Raw genomic sequence first — 21,620 nt, forward strand, 5'->3', positions numbered from 1 at the left:
TTCCCACTGTGTCCAAAACATCTCATTTGAATAGGAAATTTAACTCATAATGACAAACTGGGATTCCTGGTTATTTCATCATGAAGGACAGAGGACATGGACAATGGACTGACTGTTGTATTTGGACATGGTAGATCAAGGTTCAATTCTTCTATCATATCTGAAGCCAAATAGTATCATACACCAAAAGGGTTGTGGCTTCTTGAGCTTCTAATCTACCATGCCTCATAGATTTAAGATCTCCAGAGCCGTATTGAAAAAAACAGATAATGGGGAAAGGCTTTATGTACATTTTTTTTGCTACAAATTGAAGCTGAATCCAGACAAGAGAGAGGTTATACTGGTTGGGAAAGCCGATATTTTACCCTAGAGCAGATTAAGAGATTGGAGGTGCTCATGGATGCTGTCTTGTTTGGCTGAAAAACATGTTGCCATAGTTGCCAAGAATGCCCTCTATCAGTTGCATCTGATTTTGTAACCTTGTTACCTAAACTTAGCTGATCTGACCACAGTGATCCATGCTTTTGTTTTGTAACTTTGCTGCCCCCAAAAGCAACCTGGAAGTGGTCTGGAATGCAGCAGCCTGACTATTGCCAGAGACTAGCAGCTGAGAACTTATGTTGCCCATTTTTAAACAGCTACTTTGGCTGCCTGTCTATTTCTGAAGAAGAACAGTTGTTTTTTATACCCCACTTTTCACTACCCAAAGGAGTCTCAAGATGGCTCACAATCACCTTACCTTCCTCTCCCCCCAACATACAACCAGACCAGGATGTGAGAGCTCTGACTGAACTGCTGTGTGAGACCAACTCTGCAAGATCTGCCTGTTTCCCAAGGCTTTTTAGTGTTTTCAAAGACTGGCATATTTTAAGTGGGAGAGATTTAGCATTTACTGTTTTATTTTTGGCTTAATTGAAAATACTTTTACCTAGCAAGGTAGAATATAAATGTTTAAATAAATAAATTATAAATACCACTGGTACATTTTGGTGATGGAGGGATTGTATGTAAAAAGAGAATATGTCTTCATCTGTTTAGAGTGAGAGGTGTAACCATGCAGGTTGTTTCATATGCCTTCAGTGATGTCAATTAAAGCTTTGATTAGCTACATATCATTGTGGCACCATCCTTTTAACAATGATTTCTAATTGGCTGCGATAGTTTTTGCTTATTCCCAATAAAAATGGCATAAATACATAAGCAAAGAGGAAAACCAATAACACTTATTCCGTGTTTATCATACACAAAACGTTTCCTCCTGAAAGCCCTATTCCCCACCCTAATAACTGACATGGATGACAACCCTTATTGAAAAATAGAAACAAAAAATATTAAAATAACAATAGATGAATAAACAATATATACCTGCAGGTTGGAGTATGTTGAAGAATGTAGATGTATCAAAAAAATTCTCTATCTTTTAAAAAAGATAATATGCATTATTTAGAATGAAGGCCTTGAACTGAATCATAGAAATAATTTAAAAAGTTGGAAGGATCCTAAAGGCCATTCAGTCCAATCCCCTATATAATGCAGCAAGACCTAAATATTGGCTTCTTTGACAGGTAGTGTTTTTTTGACTAGATAGCCATCTGACAGAAATGCTGATTCTGAGAATTTGTAAGTGGGTAGGCAGAAGGGATTGTGTCTGAGCTTGGCTCTTATGGCCCTTTCTTGCATGCCCACTTTGGGATCAGAAGGTGAATTTCTTCCAGGTCAGACTGGCCAGAGATTCTGGTTTTTTTTGGGGGGGGGGGATCATCTGGGCATGGAATTGGGGTGGGGAAGTAGTTGTGAATTTCCTGCATTCTTCAGGGCGTTGGACTAGATTACCCCAGAGGTCCCATCCAGTGCCATGATTCTATTCCTGTGTCTTTCTGACAAACCAATCAGAAGTTTGTTGGTCTAGCTTTTTGTTTTAAATGGATACTTACACATGGCAATGTGTATTTGGTTCTTTGTATATGTATTTCCAAGAGCCTCTTGTGGTGCAGAGTGGTAAGGCAGCTGTCTGAAAGCTTTGCCCATGAGGCTGGGAGTTCAATCCCAGCAGCCGGCTCAAGGTTGACTCAGCCTTCCATCATTACGAGGTGGGTAAAATGAGTACCCAGCTTTATGCTGGGGGGTAAATGGTAATGACTGGGGAAGGCACTGGCAAAACACCCCGTATTGAGTCTGCCATGAAAACGCTAGAGGGCATCACCCCAAGGGTCAGACATGACTCGGTGCTTGCACAGGGGATACCTTTACCTTTTACCTTTTTATATGTATTTCCATGTAAGTTAAAGCCCTCCCCAGAAAAACCCAAACAGCCAGCCAGCAGAGGGTACGGCAAGGGAGGCAGATTCCCCCCCCTAGTCTGCCCTCCTGACCTCCAGGTGGGCAGAACAAAGGCTTGGAGGGGGGGAAGAGAGGAGAAGAAGGGACAGCAGTCTGACAACCAAGAAGGAAGGGAAGGAGGCACTTAGTTGTGAAATCATGAGGCAGCTGCTGGGTAGCCTCTGGATGTAGGCAACATCATGTGGAGGGGCCGGAATATGCCACCTACATTCAGAGGCTGTACGGCTACATTTTCCATTTGCAGAAATACCCTTACTTGTCCCTAGGAAGGACAGCTTTAGCTTCTGTCAGAGTTTGCTCTTTAGTATTGATAATAATACAGCTGGGTCAGCTTGGCCACAAAATTATTAAGAGCTATTCTACACCAGAGAAAGTAATTGCAGTTTTTAAATCAGCCTTGAATTCTTTTCCTTCTGTTTGAATAAGATGATACTCCAAGTACAAAGGCTTTAATTAACAAGGTGATGCCTATCGTTGAAGGCTTGTTTGAAGCATCTGCCTTGAGTTATTGATTACAAAGTCAAATTTTTTTTTTAATCGGAATGAGAGAAGTCAAATGTAGTACTTCCTCATTGTCATTCAGTACCATTCTTAACTGAGTCAGGTAAGCATATTTAGCTTAGTATTTGTGCTCCAAATTAATTTTTACCTTCAGCTATCAACTTTAGGTTTTATTGTTGTCTTAAAATGCTCTTCTCTGAAAAAAAAGTAATCTTCATGTGTGTTCACTCACTGATGCTGAAACTCTAAATAATTTCTGGCTAGAGTTAACAAATGTATGCACTTATGGAAAGTAATAATTAATAGGTTGAAAGAGGAACAGCTAAAAGTCCCCACAGTAAAAACAAAAAAACAAAAAAATCTATCTGAATATTCATGGGGCCAATATCCGGAAAACAACTCTGCTATCAAAACAGCCTTTCTTAAAACCTCTTATCATTGTTCCCTCTCCGGAGAGTAAAAAAGAATGTTCAATGAATGGAATGTGTTGCATTTGTTAATATAGTTGTTATAACTAATTCAAAGAATACATGTGTAAAGTGCCATCAAGCTGCAACAGATTTATGACCATCCCAGCAAGGGGCATCCAAGACAAGTGAGGAGAAAAAGTAGTCTGTATTCAAAGAAGTTATCCTGCTTAGCTTCTGAGATTTGATGAGATTGTGCCATACCATTCTAATTCAAAGAATAATTAATGACAGTGACTACAAATGTCAACATGGTAACACAGATCTGGTTATCAAAGTTAAAATTCCTGATAGTGTTTATCTGTATGAGAGTGTTTATTTGTATGATAGAGCTAGATTTGTATTATAAAATTAGATTTGAGTCTGGTAGCACCTCAATATCTTTCTGTTTATTGTCATGACCTCCACTGAGATGGCTTTGACTATGAGTTTTTTGTGGTAGAGCCTGAGAAGCCCCAGAACATGGCCTAGGGGAGAGCAGGGAACTCTGGGAGACCTCTGAAGGATGGATGCCTCCGCTCATCTACTCCAGAAGACTCTGCAGTTGGAGCTCCTTGACCAGAACTTCCCTCTGTCCCACCAGGTCCTAGGACAATGAAGCTCCAGTCCAGAGCCTGGTCTACAAACTCATCAGAATCTGCTTCCACTTAGCAGGAGTGCATCATCAGTACTGAGATAGCCCAGTGCTTGTGCTGTGATAGTCCAGTGGAGACACAGTGCCAAGCTCATGAAGCTAGATCATGGTGAATGTAATCATTTTCAGGATTCTGTCCCCAGTTAAGTCTGGACAAGACAAGTCCCAGTTGCTCCTTGTCCTCTCAGCCTATGTAAGAATTGGGCTGAGCAAGGACATTTGGTAGATCAACTGATCCACTAGATGGAAGTCATCAGTGTTCCTATTCCTGATCTTTGCCTTCAGCTTCCATCAGTACCCCAATCCTTGCTATCCAAGCCTGAGAGCACTACTCCAGAGGACAGCTGACTGGACTTGTTGCAGAGCGCAAGACAGCTATTATTTATTTATTTATTTATTTATTTATTTATTTATTCATTCATTCATTCATTTATTCATTTATTCATTTATTCATTTATTCATTTATTCATTTATTCATTTATTCATTTATTCATTTATTCATTTATTTATTTATTTATATCCTGACCTTCCATATGGCTCAGGGCGGTTTACATACAACATGGGGGGATACATGGAATGAAGTAATATATAACATAAACCGATACAACAACAATAATCTAAATAACACAATTTCAGTGATCTTAAACAACAATGTAACAATACAACAACAAAATTTTGAGAGTCAAAGTTCATTTTATCAGATGTATGATGTAACTTTAATTACACTGACAATTGTTGAGCTGGGGAAAGGTGTCCTTTCTTGCAGTAGGATGTTCCCAGATGTTCTGCTAAGCATATTGCTTGTGCATATCCTGGCATGAGTGGGAAAATGAGCAAATATGTTGCTATCCTCTGTTGGTAGTTAGTACTACCACTGGGACAGAAAAATAGAAGCAGGTTTTTTGATTGCATCATGTGCAAAAAAAATTGTGCTGTTTTATTTATATTGTCAGGACATTTCCGCATGGAGGGGTAAATCATGATTGGTTTCCTGCTGGCAAATGCAGAATGGCAAATCTCGCATTTGCAGTCCTCCTCGTGGGGAAACCCTTTCCGTGTTTCCCCCCTGCCCCATTCAGGCTTTTTGCCTTCTGATGAGGCTGCAAGGGAAACAAGCTGAACTTTTCGCTCTGCTCCTTGGCTTGTCAATCGCAGCAAGCAACCATTAAAAAAAACTACTCGAAGCAGGAAATGGAGAGGGGAGGGAAGGAGTGAGGGTAAGACAAAGATGCTGAGACTATCGCATGTTTCTCCCTCCATATGGTTTTATCCCTGGTTGCTCACTGGTGGCTCACTGGTGGTTCACATGATTTACATTGGTAAATCCAGTTTTGGTGATTCTCGAAATCATGATTTAAAAATGGTCAAACTGCGACCTGGTTACTGGACAGCTTCAGGATGTTTGTGATGTCATGTGCAGGGTTCTATATATGCTGCCAACATGTCAAAGCTGCCCAGAAGCATTTTCCTTCTGCGGAAATAGCCTAAATCCTCTTGAGTTCTTCAAGGATGCTTAGGATGCTTAGGGCTGATCCTGCATTGAGCAGGGGGTTGGACTAGATGGCCTGTATGGCCCCTTCCAACTCTATGATTCTATGATTCTATGATTCTAAGGGAGGAAGGTAGTTAATAAATGTTTTAAATAAATAAAATAAACACAGAGTGGAGAGAGGGAAAGAGAGGGAAATATTAACCTGGCTACCCTCTGACAAAAGGCAGCACATCTACGTTTTGGGATGGAAAATATCACTTTGCAACTGATGCATAGTAGTAGAAAATGATTATTTCTAAGTCCAGTATACATTCCCCTTGTCTTTTAATCCCATAGTATCTAATTATTAAAAAACTATGCAAAGAAAGCTGAAAAATATAATGGTGTCACTACAGTACAGATGTAAACAATAATGAATTTGGGTTTAATATTTTTGGCAATTTTTTGTTTGGATTATTTAGTATCACAATGTCATATGCTTACTATTTCCCCCCACTATAATTTTTCTTACCTAATTGGGAAGGGCCAGGAAACTCCCTTGTCACTTTTCAAGCTGTGTCTGTTTCTAATATTTTTCAGGGACACATTGGGAGAGGAATTTACAGAACTTTTGTATTTCTCACTCAAGGGATCTTCCCTACTTCATGGCAGACAGAGAGAAGAAAGCATCACCAGATTATAAGACATTAAAATTCCCCCTTGCAGAGCTTGCATGTACAGACACAAGGATAAATCTTTTTTTCTTACATCCTTTCCCGCTTCTCCGATCCTTGCTTGGATCCATAGAGGTGTGTGTAAAACCCTGCATACACATGCACGACCTTTGTATTTGGTTCATTCCTTCCAGCAGATTTCTTCCACTCCCTGCCTAAATTATCTCACTTCCCAGTATCCATCTATGAATTTGTAGTTTTGCCCACATTCCAGATTTCCAGAATTTGTCTTTTCACCCACATTCCAGATTTCTGTAAACACACAAACACAGAGAACAGAAGTGCACAAATCTCCCCCTCCTGCTTTACATGTCAACAGGTGGAATTATTCTTAGCTGGACTGCATTTTGAAGGAAAGAGAGACTTGATTCTTCCATTGTTTTCTGCTGTGTGTGTGTTTCCCCCCCTGTGAGAGGCAAGAATTGCAATAGCCCTTACTCTACAACTTGGCCAGCCTATAGGCAACCTATAGCTAGAATGGATAGATTGTTGTGAGATCAGCCAATAGATCTTTGGTCATTCTGCTAAGAAGCAAAGCAGCCTTCTTCATCCCGCATAGATCACAACTACCTTCTGACCATTGGTTGCAAACAAGGCATTTGCCCACTCCTACCAAACACCTCACATCTGATAGCTTAAATTGCTCAGCTGGAATAGGTGACTGTGACGCCCCTCTCCAGTCCATTGAGACATCAATGTGAGGGGCAGAAACACTGCACAGAAATGACAATCAGGCACATACCTGCTGAGTCATTTTCTTTCTTCACTACCCTGAGAAACGGAACTGTAAAGACAGTGTAAAGTGGGGATGTGCAGCTGGGGAAAGTTTTGGGATTCATATATCAGAGAACCAAAAATTATCAGTATTCCTAATTCCTGGATTCCAAATTCAGGTTTGGAATTTAGATCCAAGGTTGTTTTAGGACTCCAGTAATTTTGTCTCTATTTCTTCCAATAATCTTTGGGTGTATGTGTGTATAAGTACTGTCCATTAAGCAATTCTCAAATTTCAAGTGAATCCCCAAATTTCAAGTATAGGCCCCTGAACAAGATGCCTCCATTCATTCTCCATTTATTTCTAAAGGGTAAAAATATTTTTTTTAAGTAAAACCCAAGAATTCATGCCAATGAGCCAGACCAGTTCTGAACATATTTTCATGGTGCCACAATATTGGAAGTCTGCACTGTGCTTTCAGTTTCTATTTCTCTACACTAGGGATACCTGTTCAGATATACCCTGGCTAAATATCTATCAATAATATTATTCAAGCCTATTCAGGTCTCCAGATGTCTTCCTAGATTTTCTGAGATATCAGCAACTGGGTCCCAAAAAGTCTTGAAAATATTTGAGATTAATTGAGACTATCTGGGGCCAGTACTTGAAGGCTCCCAGGACTGTTTTTTAATTTTCCCCTGAATTGTATTTATCTTCCTGGGCCTGCTAGATTGATTTGTCTTTGAATATACCTTTTTAAATTATCTTTCATTGACTTTGCAAAGTTGTTTTCTTTGTTCGCATTACATTGCTAGGTTTGCTTTTTGTGATGACTTCTCATGTTTGACCTTGCTGTGGATTCTTAGATTGTATATTGACTTGATTCTCTAATTTTGCATTTGTAGGTTGGCAACAGCATTCCTGTTCAGTTTGGCTTCGGTGACTCATAGGCTGTACATTCTTATCCAAAATCTGAAGGATTCATTCCCTTTAACATGCAAGGCCTCCTTACATCAGATGATGGTTGGTTATTATCTATAAGTCTGTCCCAACAATGTGATTAACTTTTATTTTTAAGTGGGGAAGATTTCAATCTATACTCTTTTGTCATCATGTCTCCTGCTCATATTTTGTATTTTTCTTTAAAACTCCCAACAGATGATCTCCTCATCAACACATCTATACAGCTGCACTATTAAATTTGATTTAATTAAATGTCACTTCTAATAAAGAGATAATAGGCCAAGTAGGGGTTTATATGATATTAAAGTAGAGGGGAGTCTTATCTTTCTATTTCAAAATAAAAGTTCCTGAGTGATATAATTTGATTGCTAAAATATCTGGATTCATTAAAAACTTTACTTGCAACAAAAGAGCAAGAGAATAAAATTAATTCTCACATAGAGGTTAAGTCTAGTATGAAAGAGGTTTTGCACACAGTTTGTGACACTTGGCATAGCTGAAACTTTAACTATAAGCAAATTTCTGCTGCGATTTTAAATCCTCTAGTGATAATTAAGACCATTTGAAGTCAAGACTGTTATACTGCTGGGAAGGACATAAAAATCTCTGAGTTCAGCAATTTCTGCCATTGTCATTTGAGGATATTCAAAACAGGAAGGGAAGCTATTTCTGCCTCCATTCCCCTTTCCAGTCTATTCTGAAAGTCTGCTTGTGGGAACAAGCAAAACCTTTCTCTTATACACTGAACATGAACACAGTCCCATGTAACATAATATTTCAGACAAAGAGGAGCTGTGGCTACTTAGAGTCAGAAATCCCTATCCAGTCTAGTGAGATGGCAGAACAAATGGTAGAATGTGGAAGAACTGAACACAACATCATGAGTGAAAACAGTCCTACTCTTAATGATGCAAGTATCACTGATTCCTTCACCCTTTCCACTTGCTGTCCCAGCCCTCTCACCCCTTCCTTCTCCGGAAGTATAAATTAGATAGAGGTGTTCCACAATAAATATTGGGTCAGAAGGTTTTGCCCATTCCTGAATACTGGAAAAGTAGAGATGTAGGATATTTTCTGGATGAATTCTATAAAATTCCATTTTTCTGACCCAGAAATTGTTTTCCGGGCTTCTATCCTCCGTGGCTCTTAAAAATCATTTGTTCTGACTAGAAAATCATAATGGCTGTCCTTCCCTAGCTAGTATAACTTTGCTTTGTATCTTCCTCACTCTCCGGTGTCATGGCTGCCAATTTTCTCATGGCTCAATTTCACCTATTGTCAGGATAGTCAGGATTATCCTGCTGCAGGAAGAAGAGTTTGTTTTTCGTACCCCACTTTTTACCATCTGAAGAAGTCTCAAAGTGGATTACAACTGTTAACCTTACAGTTGCCAACAGTAGACATTCTGTGAGGTAGATGAGGCTGAGAGAGCTCTGTGAGAACAGCTATAACAGTACAGTGACTAGCCCAATTTCACCAAGCTGGCTGACTGTGGAGGAGTGGGGGATCAAACCTGGTTCTCCAGATTAGAGGTTGCCACTCTTAACCACCACACTTTCTCCCTGAAAATTCCTATAGTCCATTTCTAGAACAGGGATAGATTATCCAGAGATTTGAACTATGGGCCCAACCAGCTGTGACAGCATTCATGAGTCCACCACAGGGATGCCTTCATCATTTTAGAGATGAAATTCCACCTGTTTATAAATGCTGCAGGGTCTCAGTCATTTGCATGGAAGGGAGGAAGGCAATTTTCAAGAGCCCTAATATTGGGGTTTTGAAAATGGGACAGGTGGGGAGAATGGACATATCTCATGTTACCATCCTGATCAGGTTTACTCCCCACACAGCATTTATCCCTAAAATTGAGGAGGTGTCTTTCCAGGGGACTTGGGGATGCTGTCATGAGTCTTCAGCCCAAATATCTGGATGACCCATTCAGTGGCTTCATGTACATGTTAGAAAGCAAGGGGGACAGGATGGGACCCTATGGGATGCCACAGTTTAAATGTCAAGGCTTCAAGCAGCAGTCAACCTTCAAAGTAGTGATGTATACTGCTACAAATTCATATAATGATGCAAATTTTATTTTACATTAATCAATTTATTTCATATTAATTTATGACTATTCTGAGGGTCATTTTGAGCAACAAGGAAGGGGATTTCACAAAGTTAGACCAACTGGATATCTGAGGGAAATGATCAAGAACAGAGTACAGAAAATGTACTAGTTTTTAACATGTTTGAGAGAGCATTATAATTTTGCATTTGGTTGTTTGAAAAAAAGTAACTAACTGTAAACAGATATTTTCTGAATATTTTATATGCAGCAAAAGTTATGATTATAAAATAATGAGGGATGAAAACTGGTAAAATTACTTTGTGACCTTTTTATGTAAGCAAAAAGAAAACATCAACTTATTCAAAGTTTCATTCCTTCAAAAGGCAGGTGGTTTTTCCTTGGCTGGTTAATATGCCCCCAGTTGAAAAATGTTGTTTCAAATATTTTCTGTTATTAATTATGTTTCTAACAATATTCTGGATCAAACACTCCACAATGAATTTGTGATTTGATTTCTTTTTTAGTATCATAATTACACATTGTAAACAACGTTCCCTTTTCCCCAAAGGTTGTGCAACTTTATAAAAGCAGAAGGGAGAGGAGGAGGGTGGGGAACAAGAACAAAAATTCCATTGAAGTAGAAATTAAAAAGGGATGTTTGATATGATAAATAATGACGAGATAATAGGTTTCAATGGGATATGGAAATAAATTCTACAACGAGAAGACCTGTGTAAAGGGGTTTGCGGGGTGGGGAGGATTGTGCCAAGTTTGACTAAAGTTATTGAGTTATCTTTTTGCTTGTGCAAACAATGCTTGTACATTTGATTATAGGACACCTCCAACAGTTGAAATCAAGATCAAGAAATTCATAATCTCACTCCTATACAGAAAGCACAGTGATACTTAAAAAAAGAAATGTGAAGTTAAAGAAGACTCTACCCCCTCCCCCATGAACAGACAGAAACTAAACATCAGAATTGTCCACTTGTACTGCTTTGTTCCAGAACTTGTTGTAAGGCTGGGGGACATGTCTAAAACCAGAATCATTTGCAGAGACCTTTCTCTGAATAAATGCCTTTCCCCCTACATCAGTAAGACTGCTGGGAAACACAAGGAACTGCTGGCTTGACCTCTGTGTACTGCAGTACAACCACTACACATAACCAGATAATGCTGGTCAAATTATAAGCAGGAATAGGATAATACAAGGAATTTATAAAGGATCATATAGCCATGGCCTTACTGACTCTGACTTCTCTCACAAGTTTGAAAAGCTCAGCACTTGAGATCAGACTGCCTGCTGAAGTACGTGTGTGATGTTTTCTTTTGCATCAAGTCAAGCAGCCCCAACACTGGTGTAAACATTATGATAGGCCATTTTCCCCATCATGTTTGGCTGTTGCCAGTCCATGCTGAGCTGTTCATGTGACTGGGAGAACATGCATCACAGTCACATCTCCCTCTCACCTCCCCCCCCTCATGTGTAACTGTTTGATGAAATTATCTAGATCATGTTGTGATACTGTATGTGAATGGCTCATCATGTGGAATAATTTAAAGAAGTCTTTATCTGTGGCCTGGACCAAGATGAATGAACCCGAAGCAAATACAACAAATAGAACAAATTGGATAATGACCTTACCTGGATTTAAAGTGATATCAAAAGACAAAGATTTACAGACCAATATCAAATGGGAAAAAGAGAAAATATGGGGTGTTTTCTCAAAAAGACAGCAAAATTTCATACCACATTGACATTGTCTCTGAGGAAGTTAGCGTGCATACGAAAGCTCATACCTTTAATAAAACTTTGTTGTATCTTAAAGGTGCCACAGGACTCTAAATTTGTTCTTTTCATACCACAAGCTGTTGAAGAAGGGCTGGACAATACTGAACTGAGCTGCAAGTCCAGTAGCAGGTACCAGGAATTCAGAGAATTAATGCTGAGTTGCCCTGACCTGGAATACCCTGGATATCCTGATTATATCAGGTCTTAGAAGCTAAGCAGGGCTGACACTGGTTAATACTTGGATGAAAGAGGTTGGAGAATTTTCCCTATAATTTAGAATAAAGATGAGTAAGGGGGAAATGATGGAAATTTATGAAAATTATGTATGAAGTGAAGAAAGTGGACAGAGGTAACCTTTTCTCCTCTTTCCATAATACAAGAACTTGGAGTGTGGGGAGTACATAATGAAATTCATAAACAAAGGTACAGAAAAGACAACAGGAAATACTTTACTCACTGATTAATTAAACTGTGGAATTCATTGCCTGTGGACATGAGAACAGATGGATTTAAATGAGATTGGACAGATTCATAGAGGATAGGTCCATCAATGATTATGAGCCATTATGAGTAAATGGAGCCTCCATAATGAAGGACAGCAAAGCTCTGAAACCCAACATTAGGGGAGGGCTTTGGCTTCTATGCCCTGTGTGTTGGCCCTCACTGTATAGTAGGGCATTGTGTTGGACTAGTTGGAACACTTGGGTTGGACTAGATGGAACACTTACCCAACAGCTCTATGTTATTATGATGCCCCCTTTGGCTCTCTGGGAACACAGTTCAAAAGATAAGAGCTTCCTGTAAGGGATTGGGCTCTAGTGAAGACAAACAAGGGGATGGCAATGACAACTAACCAATGAACCACTTCTGAATTATGGTCCTAGCAGTTCAGCAACTATGGGAATAACTATGGAGAAACAAATTAAGTTCACAGCTAGTCAGACATTAAGCAAAAACTGGTATTAAATGTTTTTAGGTGGTATATCATGCCCAATAATATTGGGGGGGGGGATTAGAGAATGTCAGGAAATAGATGGGACTTTTTATCATATGTGGTGGACTTGCAAAAAACGACACAAAAAAGAGAAAGAAAATACATGGAAGAATGTAAAAGGTATTAAAATTTAATTTTCTAATGGACCATAAGAATATGCTACTGAGAATGGAGATTTTACTATGAGAACAGTTGTTAAAATAATAGTGAGAATCATGGTGTTAAAAAAAAACACCCTGACATTCATAACAATTTATACCATCTTCAGTGTTTCCCTTTTGATATTGGATTTATGCAGAATTGTTACTCTGATCTATAAAAATGTTTTTGCTTAAATGTTAATGTAGAGCTGTATAGACTATGTACATCGGAACAAGTACTAATAATAAAAGTAATGGCATGATGGTAGGATAGTAATAAGCTTTGTTAAATATTGAATAATGTTAAGATCTGGGAGAGCAGGTGACATGTTAGAATTTGAAGAGGAGGAAAAGGCTATAAATCAGATGTCTATTAATTCATACTTTTTGTATTATATAATGAACAATGTTTCACTATTATGTATAATTATTATGTATAATTCCTTTGTTCTTTTTTATTTTCTGCATGTCTATTTTTCTTGGGGGGAAATGTTTGTTTGTTTGTTTGTTTGTTTAATACTGCCTTCCCCAAAGGATCAGGGTGGTTCACATAAAATGGAAACAATACAGGTAACTTATTTTTACAATAATAAAGTGATAACAACAAACAACATAGAACAGTAGAAAAATATAGAGAACATTAAATTAATGCTTACTGATAGCCCAATGGGTTAGGTGGAGTTGTAGTGGGTGCCATAGGAGGGAGGCTCAGGGTGAGGGCTTTTGGGAAGCGGTAGTTCTGGTTGAGAACCAGGTGCCCGGTGGAGGAGCTCTCTTTTGCAGGCCCTGCGGAACTGTTCAAGGAACAATATTTATTATTTATTTATTAGACAGCCCTCCCCGAGGGCTCAGGGCGGTTTACAGAAAACAGGAAAAGATACAGATAACATATGGTAACAGGTGATAACAGTAATAACATTATAACAATAATAACTTAACATGATCATAACAATAACATTATAAAATAGAAATGGCAAGAGCCTCAGCTCAACTCTTACATAAACAGAAGAACCAGAATATAAACAGAAGCACCTGAATACTTAAGAAACCTTACTTTATTTTTAAAAAACTGGGTAATTATTTAACCCCAAACTGGTTAAAATGAGAAAATCAAGTTTCAACAATTATAATTTATAAATACTTGCAACAACATCTTGGCATTGCACTAGTGCCTAGTCTGCAATTAATTCTCATACATGAACACAGAGTATCTCAAGATCAACTGGTCTTTTGTCTAGCCAAAGAGTTCTACCTGCTGAGTCACAAACTCCTATAGGCACAACATTTTTGCAGATCTTTTAAAGGAGCTGCTGGTAGTACATGTGTGGAAACTAAGGGTCAATGTGCTTTTGTATACATGCAGAGAGGAGCCCCACGTGGCCCTTACCCTTGGCAACTTCCTGACAGTGGTACACTTCCTGGTATTCAGCTTGTGTTTCCTAACCATTGCTTTCTTTATCTGATGATCCTGGGATGGAAAAATAGTAACTGGCACCAGTTTGCCCTCTTCTAGTCATGTGACATATTACAACCATCTGTGGATAAAAGGTGGATCTAAGTTCTTAAATCACTACTGATCCAGACCTTCCAAAACTAACTGTGGTAATCTCAATACAACATGTTTCACCTGTTTGTAGCTCAGAATTCCCATCAATTCTACAGGCTGAAATTAAATCTGTTCATATATCATAGGTTATCATCCTGAAAATCTAGCTAGCAACTATCCCCCTCCAATTCTCTCCTCCAGAAATCTGTCAGAATAATTCACACTTGTGTCCATCACTGCTTTTGACAATTTGTTCCATTATTCAGCAACCCCTTGCAAGATATACACTAATCCCATTATTTTCATCAGTCCATTACCTCCTCTCTCTCTCTCTCTCTCTCTCTCTCTCTCTCTCTCTCTCTCTCTCTCTCTCTCTCTCTCTGAGTAAATTATTATTTCAAACACTTTCTTGGTGACAATCCATTTCCGCCTTCGGAATATTACAGACCTTAATTAGTCCCCTGTTCTACCAAATTATAAATGTTATACAAATTTTACTTTCAAATACTTCAAGATCTTCTCTTGCACAAATCAAAATATTGCTGTTTTTGACAATTTCTGAAGGAATCCAAAAGCATAGGGAAAGAAAAGTGAGACTTGGTTAATTCCTAGCAAATAACAAAGGAATTGCTGTATGGGGGAAAAAAATGGTGCACAGCTATTAGCACAAAGATGAAGTCTTCGTACAAGAGTAAATTCTAGTTCCAAATGACTAGTGTTTACAAAAAGAATCTAGATAAATCAAATACTTTCAAATCACATTAGTACATTAAATTTAAGGCATTTAACAGGATAATTTTAAGACCACTTTGTAACTTGTTATATAAGCCCCAGAACAATATAATATGGAGATACACTGGCGTGTCTAGAGATACACTGGTATAACATTCTTCTAATATAGTAGTTGTGTTCATCCAGTGCTGATGAATAGGCTATAAAAAGACCAATTCAGCATGAGTTATTTGCCCCCGGACAGCCTCTCATTGCTTGTGCGTTTTAGCGCTGCTTCCACATGACATGGGCAGCAACCTGTGCTGTGCAGAGACTGGTGTGAGTTTTAGTCAGATTTGCTTTGAGATGATGGAAGTCACAAAATCATGATTTGCCACTTCTTGTGCTTCCAATCGGGGTGCAAACAGGGCAAGCTCACCTGAAGGGAGAAACACACGACAGTCCATTGTGCCTGCCCTCATACCCACCTTCCCTCTCTGTTTCCAGATCAGAATAATAAAAAAACTGACACGGTACGTGTTGCTGCAGGACCACAAAGCTATATGCCCTCCGTACAAATAAAAATGTTATCTTCATTGTGCGCAGTAATTTGGGTATTGGGCAGCTAAAGCATATTCCTTTTGTGTTTTCTGGTGAGGGTATGAATGAGGAAAGAGGGGGGATCGTGTGATAAAACAGCTGTCTTCCTATTAGCTTGGTGTCCATGCTCTGTGTTTCAAATCATTATCATGAACACACAATCATCAGGGTCCAGTTACCATGGCCAGCCTATCACAAATCTACCCAAGCATAAAGAGGAACCATCATACAAAGAATCCCGAAAAGGGTTCTGAGGAAATAATTTATGTTGTGCTGTGATACCATGGCAATACAGAAGTGTAAGTTTTTTTTTTCTTAAACTGTATTACAGGAGGAGAAGTTCGAGTTGTCTAAGCTTTCAGATTCTCCAGATATATTGGGTAGAATCCTGTGGTCAGAAAAACTTAAGGAGATGGAAGTCCAAGAAGGTTGGGAGTTTCTCAAAAATGAAATACTCAAGGCATAATTGCAGACAATTTCCTTGAGAAATAAAACTGGGAGGAACCTAAAGAAACCAGGATGGCTCCATAAACAGCTTTCAAAAGAATTGAATAATAAAAAGAACTCATTTAGGAAATGGAAGGAGGACCTTATAACCAAGGAGGAATATAAACAAATAACCAATGCTTGTAGGGTGTTAGAAAAGCTAAAACTCAGTATGAGCTTAGGCTAGCAAGAAAACAACAGCAACATTCTTTAGTTATGTTCAAAGTAAGAAAAAGAATAGGGACATGGTAGGACCATTGCGGGGACCATGTCTAATGTCCCACCAGATGCCCTGTTGTGCCTGCTGAAGGCAGTGGATGACTGGATGTTGCAGTTTCCCAGGCTTATAGTCTTGGGGGACTTCAATGTCCATGTGGATGCAAAGGTGGACCTAGTGTTGACCATGGTGATACTGGGGCTCTCACAATTTGTTACGAGTCCTACCCATCAGGCCAGCCACACCCTCCATTTGACCTTTGGTGCTGGGATAGAGGCGGATCTGGTGGCAGCATCGGCCATTCTATGGTCAGACCACTATGCCCTGTGGGCCCAGCTCAAAATGCTACCCCTTTCCTATTTGGGCAATGGGCGCATTTTAGCCCATCCATTGAGATTGGATTTCGGAATAAAGAGATTGGATTTTGGAATGCTCTGTAGTACCTGATGCCTCCTGGTGATTCATTGATGGTGCTGGTGGAGAACTGGCAGTCCCGCCTGTCGATGGCCATAGAAACAAATGGGATTTGGGGCTGTATTAAAATAAATATACTGTCCAGATCACGCAAGGTGATGTTACCACTTTACTTCACTCAGACCTCACTTTGAGTACTGTGTTCAGTTTTGGGCACCACAACTGAAGAAAGATGTACATAAATTGGAGTGTGTCCAAAGGAGGGCTGTAAAGATGGTGAGGGGCTTGGAGATCAAGTCATATGAGGAAAGGTTCATGGGGCTTGGTCTATCCTGGAGAGAATACGACTAAGAAGACAACTAAGAATAACCATCTTCAAACACCTAGTGTCAACCAGTTTGCTGCCACACTGGAAAAGACAACCTCTATATTAGGATTAGGAAATGAATTGAAAACAAAATGACCAATTTGATCAATGCTAGCTTGAAACAGGAAAAAGAAATCCAACCTAGATATTTTAAGCTAGCAGCCATCTTACCATAATTCCTCCTCCTTTCCTGTAGAGAAAACATTGGATATACTATTGTTATATCAACTTACTGCTATTCTTTACAAGGCAAAAAATGAAAGCTGACTGAAGTAGATGCGACAGTCCCTTCCCTGAGACTTGGCATCAGAGGAAGGTAGAAAGCTTTCAGTAGCATCCTGAGCCCCTTGACTTCTTTTGTCAGAAAAGTGGCCTTGGATTCAGCCATTTTACCTTCTATCTACTGCAACCACTAGAGAATGGCAGCTCTGAGAAGGTAGTCTCTCATTTCACAAGCATGAGTTAAGGATCCAACTTACAGAACTTGTTATTTGCCTGAAGGAGTGGACAAGATGTTATTTTTCATTATAGGCCACTTATTTCTTGCTTACAATGTAGGGTCTATCACAAAACAAATCTTAATTAAGGGAGAAGAAACGAAAAGCAGGAACCCACATGCATTCACCAAACAACAAGTCATTCTCTATATGGTCTTTGGTAACCATTCTTCTAGCTGAGCAGAAATATTAGCATTAGTATTCAGATCTGTGGAAGAGAATGCTATTATTAAAGCAACTGAAGAGGTTTATTATAAATATGTATGACTTTGTGGAACAGTAAAGAAATATATTCTGCTCAAAGTTCTTCTTGTGCTGCATATTTTAATGAAACTTGCGGCGGTTTTGTACAAGTGCTATAAATTACCCACTTTAAAATTAGATAGAAACTATTTGAGAAATAATTATGAGTATATGTTCATTAGAGTGGAGTTGGAAGGCTGAGAGATAAGGGCATTAGGTCAAGTCCCTCACTCTGCCTCCAGACACTCTTTTCTACTATAATGCCCATAAGCATATTATAGCAACTGAATCTCAATATTTAGAACATTCCAATTTGTTTCCCCTCTTTCTCCTGTGCACTAAGCCACTTGCAGAAAGGACGAGAGGAAAGAGAAACACCAGATTTTAGCACGCTCACAGCAATGCTATTTCATCTTCCTTTCTCAGCTGTACAAAGCCAATCTTCATTCAGGACATTACTCAGCTGCGAGTTAAATGTTACTATAGACTGTAGTATTTACTTAATAATGGCATTGCTTTATCCTTGCTTTTAAGTTAATCACAAACAATCCTCCTCCCAAACCGTGCCAGGAAGCCTCCCCTAAGTCCATTGCAAATCGTCAACATAATCTGTGTAAATAATTAATCTGCTTGAATCTTATTCCAGCAACACCTGCACAAACACTGATTACCAGATGTGTAATTGCATCTCTCCTTGTTTTCAAACAGATTGGCTCTTGCATTTTACTCTACTGGCCTTCTCTGAAAATCAAGGACAGGGTTTCTTGACCCCTTGTGGGTTATCCTGATGTAATAATTCAGATCTGAGCTACATCAACTTCATGTAATACCATGAGGATACAAAGGGACCAGTTTATCCAAAGACAAAATGTCAATGTAAGTAATTGAATTGAGTAATAGGAACACATCTCCAACTACATTTTGTCAAACAACTGAATTGCTTGCCAGTTCAGCAATGAAACTTTCTTCATTAATTCAACAAATTAGAAAGGTAAGGAGGGAGTTTGAGAAATTATATATAGTGAACTAGTTGTCTTTATCAGTTGGGATAATACATGTTAGTCCTTTTAAGGCAGGAAGAACTGCATTAATGCCATAATTCTCAGTCTGCCAGGGCTCTCTGAGATCCTCTCATAGACTGATGATGCACATGGCCAGGTGTGCCGATTCCTCGTGGTGGGGCACCATGCCCTGCCACTTCACGTGTACTTCACAGGGGATGAAATCCCCTGGCACACATGGTTTGCCTTGGAGTTATGTGTGCACACACACAATTCCAGGGCAGGAAGAATCCACCACACCTTGAGGCGGTGGCAACAGCAGGGGGGCATGAGGGTCCCACCACACAATGGTTGGGTAGCAGCATGCTGCTATCCTACCATCGGGAGGTGTACAAATGCCCCTCTTGGCTCCACAGTACCGTAGGTGGGGGGGGGAGCCAGATTTCAAAGGCCTGCCTCTTCCGTTGTTCATGGGCCTGCCCTGGCCTGGTCTCTGCTGGCCACCGTGGCAAGACACGGAAAGTGAAAGAATCCACATTCCCTTGCCACAGGCCATCAAGGGCCCTAATTCAAGCCAGGGATGGGAGGCAGCCTAGACGGCACTGCCATCATGGGTAAGCAGGCATTAGCCCTGCTGGCATGCAGCTGCCGGCCTGCCTTTCCCAGCCATTGCATAATCGGTCACAGTGTCACAATAGCTGAAGCACAATCCCATTCTTGACAAATGGAACAGAATCAAATAGAATGGAACAGAACTCCATTCATCTTCTATTAGCATCTAAATCTGTTGTTATTTTAACTGGAAAACTACCACATGTCCAGTGACACCTTAAAGCAGGCTTTCTGAACCGGGGTTTCGTGGAACCCTGGGGTTTCTTGATAGCCCTGGAAGAGTTTCCTGAATGGGTGAGAATTAATTAGTTTTTATATTTAAAAAATTTGTTAACTATTTAGCAGGTGATATGACTATATATGATCATATCAACCTGGCCTCCCTTTTAAAATGGCCAATGATCGGCCTAGGGAAGGGGAGGGACCCCAGGTGGGTATGTCCACAGCTATGTTTTCCAACTTTATTCTGCATGATTGTGCCACGTTTGTTTTTTTCCGAAGCCTGTAGACTGTTTCTGGGGTTTCTCAATGGTATAAATGTTGAGAAAGGCAGTTTGAAGGACTAGCAAAATTCATCCCAGCAAAAAGTTTAATGAGCGTGAGCTCACTTTATACAACAGAATAGCATATATTAAAAATATATCCAAAACTAGGTGGCACATGTCAAGAATATAGCCAAAGCAAATTTTAAAATTATGAGCATCAGAAAAGTGGGAGTGGCCGATGTAACAAAGACTAGTTCAAAAGAATTGGGAGAATCACAAAACCTGAGATGATGTTAAACCACTGCAAGGAGGTGGTATACCTTTTCTCTTTATGCACCATCCTTGTCAAAATAGTTCAAAAACCTATTTCAGTATGACATTGCTGCACGAGGACTGGGGGAAACACTGATGAAGCCATGCCAAATAGTGCTATCCTACCACTATTGGAAGTGATAGTGCTTGCTTGTACAAATGAGCATTAACAACAACAGAAACTTGGAGAAATCTAACATTTATTTATTTACTATTTTTAAAAGACCTCACTGCTGGCTCCTAATTCAAAAGCAAGAAGGAATTGGACTAATAAGGAAGGGAAACACCTATCTCTTTCCACTGGTGATAAAATCGTTGCTCCATGTCCTACCCATGCAACACTGCTGAATAATGGGCTTGCTCATGTAAAGTATTTGTAGCACAGTATTTTAGGAACTAAATCCATCTAGTACACAAAACAAGTAAACCCACAGCTAAATTCCCTGTATTCAGAAGAAACAGCTGTGGCAAGATGTGACATTAGCTCATAGTATTAAAAAACATGCCAAAGGAAGAGAATTGTTTTGTACTATATCCAAGAAAAAGTGGTACATCTAAATGCAATGTGATTTGATTTCTGCAAAAGAGAGATCTCTCATTAACCTTTTCCCTCTTTATTTTTTCTAGCCTTTAATAAGGAGGCCAGATGTTGCCATCCTACAATATACTGCTGAATTTAAGTTTTTGCTTCTCCAGGGCTTTTTGTTCTTTTCCTTCCCTGAGGCATTTATATTGGAATCTCTGGAGTGAGAGACAGTGGTTTGAGTGAGAGGCTCAACAGACTTTAATTTCATTTAGCATTTTATAGGCGAGGTTTTGCCTTCCTGATGCCATCTCAAATCCTTTGGGATATTTGTAGATAAGGAGCATTAAATAAATGTACGAATTGTACTGTAAAAGACTCATTGCTTATTAACTCCTGGCTTGGCATATACTTTGCACCCATGCTGAGAAGCACAATGCAGTGGGAGGAGGGGAGGGCAGAGAGAGAGAGAGAGAGAGAGAGAGAGAGAGAGAGAGAGAGAGAGAGAGAGAGAGAGATGGTCAGCTGGATGGACAAACCATCAGATAGTCATGTTGAAAGCTGCTTATGCTTACCTATACAATGGGCAATAATTCTAGTGGGAAATGGTTGCCACTTTAAAAATCTCTTATTAGTTTCTAAGAAGACTTTGTGAAATTCATATGGGAATTCCATCAAAATTGAACACAGTTTCTCTATCAGCCTATCAAGTGAAGAAAGACTATTGTGATTTCAGACCCTAAAAGTACTGTACAGATATTCTGTTGGATTCCTGGAGTAGCCTTCATTCATT

The 21,620-nt window shown here is 39.4% G+C and overlaps 1 long non-coding RNA gene across 2 annotated transcripts in view; it reads left to right on the forward strand.

Annotated features, from left to right (window-relative positions):
* LOC143841821 (uncharacterized) overlaps positions 1-21,165 on the forward strand; it is a 31,009-nt gene extending 9,844 nt beyond the window's left edge. Inside the window, exons 3-5 of one of the 2 annotated variants that reach the window (XR_013232867.1) lie at positions 7,768-7,885; positions 18,603-18,770; positions 20,932-21,165. This is a non-coding gene — a long non-coding RNA (uncharacterized LOC143841821). Of the gene's footprint in view, positions 1-7,767; positions 7,886-10,721; positions 11,677-18,602; positions 18,771-20,931 lie in introns of those variants that run through there. The other variant, XR_013232868.1, reaches the window with a different exon arrangement.
* The last annotated feature ends 455 nt before the right edge of the window (positions 21,166-21,620 follow it).

Source organism: Paroedura picta, chromosome 7 (genome assembly GCF_049243985.1).
Source record: "Paroedura picta isolate Pp20150507F chromosome 7, Ppicta_v3.0, whole genome shotgun sequence".
Classification (NCBI taxonomy): domain Eukaryota; kingdom Metazoa; phylum Chordata; class Lepidosauria; order Squamata; family Gekkonidae; genus Paroedura; species Paroedura picta.